The sequence below is a fragment of the Rhincodon typus genome, chromosome 13 (assembly GCF_021869965.1).
Source record: "Rhincodon typus isolate 14 chromosome 13, sRhiTyp1.1, whole genome shotgun sequence".
Taxonomy (NCBI): Eukaryota; Metazoa; Chordata; class Chondrichthyes; order Orectolobiformes; family Rhincodontidae; genus Rhincodon; species Rhincodon typus.
The window spans coordinates 40794560-40797541 of record NC_063344.1 but is presented as its reverse complement, the minus strand read 5'-3'; positions in this window follow the sequence as shown (position 1 = coordinate 40797541).

Below are 2982 nucleotides of genomic sequence, written 5' to 3'. Positions count from 1 at the left end.
AAACAGAGCAAAAGAATCTGAGGACGAGAAACAGACTATGAGAAACAGAGAATGAGGATCACAGTGGCAGAAACAGAGGAGCAGAAATACATTTGTTGTTTGTCATCCTCTGTTTCTCATCCTCTGTTTCTGCTCCTCTGGTTCTGCTGCTCTGATTCTCATTCTCTGTTTCTTATTATCTGTTTTGCATTCCCTGTTTCTTATCCCGTGTTTCTCTTCCTCTGTTTCCCATGCTTTGTTTCTCATCCTCTGTATCTGTCTCACTGCTTCTGCCCCCCTGTTTCTCTTCCTCTCTTTCTCATCCTCTGTTTCTCATTTTCTGTTTCTCATCCTCTGTTTGTCATCCTTTATTGCTCATCATCTGTTTCAGCCCCTCTGTCTCTCGTCCTCTGTTTTTCATCCTGTGCTTCTCAGCCTCTGTTTCTCATCCTCTGTTTCTGCTGTTTTGTTTCTCATTCCTTTGTTTTTGTCCTCTGTTTCTCATCCTCTGTATTGAAATCTCTGTTTGTCATGCTCTGTTTCTCATCATCTGTTTCCCATTCTCTGTTTCTCATTCTCTGGTTCTCATTCCTGTGCTTCTGATCCTTCATTTTTCATCTGCTGTTTTTCATCCACTGTATCTGTCTCTGCGCTTCTGCCCCTCTGTTTCTCTTCCTCTCTTTCTCATCCTCTGTTTCTCATTTTCTGTTTCTTATACTCTGTTTGTCATCCTTTATTCCTCATCCTCTCTTTCTGCCTCTCTGTTTCTCATCCTCTTTTTCTGTCCTCTGTTTCTGCCACTCTTTTTCTCACATTCGGTTTTGCATTCTCTATTTCACATCCTCTGTTTATCATCCTCTGTTTCTGAATCTCTGTTTCTGCCCCTTTTTTCTGCATCACTGATTCTCATCCTTTGTCTCTCATCCTCTGTTTCTCATCCAGTGATTCTCATTCTCTGTTGCCTGTCCTCTGTTTCTGTCACTGTGTTTTTTGTCCTGTGTTTCTCATCCTCTGTTTGTCATCCTCTGTTTCTGCCCCTTTGTTTCTCATCCTCTGTTTCGCATCCTCTGTTTCCAAATCTATGTTTGTCATGCTCTGTTTCTCATTGCCTGTTTCTCATTCTCTGTTTCTCATTCTGTGATTCTCATTCTCTTTTTCTCACGCTATGTCTTTGCCCTTCTGTTTCTTCTACTTTGTTTCCCGTCCTCTGTATATCATACTGTTTTCCTCATCATCTGTTTCTCATCCTGTTTCTCATCCTCTGTCTTTGCTCCTCTATTACTTCTACTTTTTTTCTCATCTTCTTTATATCATAGTGTGGTTCTCATCATCTGTTTCTCATCCTCTGTTTCTCATTCTCTGTTTCTGCCCCTCTGTTTCTGACACTCATTTTCTCACACTCTGTTTCTCATCCTCAATTCTCATCCTCTGTTTACCATCATCTGTTTCTCGTTCTCTGTTTCTGCCCCTCTTTTCCTGCATCTCTGATTCTCACCCTCTGTTTCTCATACACTTGATCATATTCTCTGTTTCTGCTGCTCTGATTCTCATTCACTGCTTCTCAGCCTCCGTTTTGCCCCACTGTTTTTTCTACTTTGTTTCTCAGCCTCTATATGTAATCACTGAAAGTTGCCACCCAGGTTGATAGGGTTGTTAAAAAGGCGTACGGTGTGTTAGGTTTTATTGGTAGAGGGATTAAGTTTCGGAGCCATGAGGTCATGTTGCAGCTGTACAAAAGTCTGGTGTGGCCGCATTTGAAGTATTGCGTACAGTTCTGGTCGCCGCATTATAGGAAGGATGTGGAAGCATTGGAAAGGGTGCAGAGGAGATTTACCAGGATGTTGCCTGGTATGGAGGGAAGGTCTTATGAGAAAAGGCTGAGGGACTTGAGGCTGTTTTTGTTAGAGAGAAGATTAAGGGGTGACTTAATAGAGACATACAAGGTGATCAGAGGATTAGATAGGGTGGACAGTGGGAGCCTTTTTCCTCGGATGGTGATGGCTAGCACGAGGAGACATAGCTTTAAATTGAAGGGTGATAGATACAGGACAGATGTCAGAGGTAGGTTCTTTACTCAGAGAGTAGCAAGGGCGGGGAATGCCCTGCCTGCGAAAGTAGTAGACTCGCCAACTTTAAGGGCATTTAAATGGTCATTGGATAAACATATGGATGATAATGGAAATGTGTAGGTTACATAGGCTTCAGATTGGTTTCACAGATCAGCGCAACATCAAGGGCCGAAGGGCCTGTACTGCGCTCTAATGTTCTATGTTCTATGTTCTATGTTCTATCCTGTGTTTCTCATCATCTGTTTCACATCCTCTGTTTCTCTTCCTCTGTTTCTCATCCTGTGATTTTCATTCTCTGTTTCTTATCATCTGTTTTGCATTCCCAGTTTCTCATCCTGTTTCTCATCCTCTGTTTCTCATTTGCTGTTTCTCATACTCTGTCATCCATTATTCATCATCCTCTGTTTCTACCTCTCTGTAACTCATCCTCTTTTTCCATCCCTCCGTTTCTGTCACTCTTTTTCTCACATTCCGTTTCCCATCCTCTATTTCTCATCCTCAGTTTATTATCCTCGGTTTCTCCATCTCTGTTTCTGCCCCTCATTTTCTGCATCTCTGATTCTCATCCTCTGTCTCTCATCCTCTGTTTCTAATCCAGTGATTGTCACTCTCTCTGGCCTGTTCTCTGTTTCTGCCACTCTGATTTTTGTCCGCTGTTACTCATCCTCTGTTTGTTATCCTGTGTTTCTTATCGTTTGTTTCTCATTCTCCATTTTCCATTCTGTGATTATCATTCTCTTTTTCTCACGCACTGTCTTTGCCATTCTGTTTCTCCTACTTTGTTTCTCATCCTCTGCATATCATACTGTGTTTCTCATCATCTGTTTCTCATCCTTTGTTTCTCATGCTCTGTCTTTGCCCCTCTGTTTCTTGTACTTTCTTTCTCATCTTCTTTATATCATAGTGTGTTCCTCATCATCTGTTTCTCATCCTC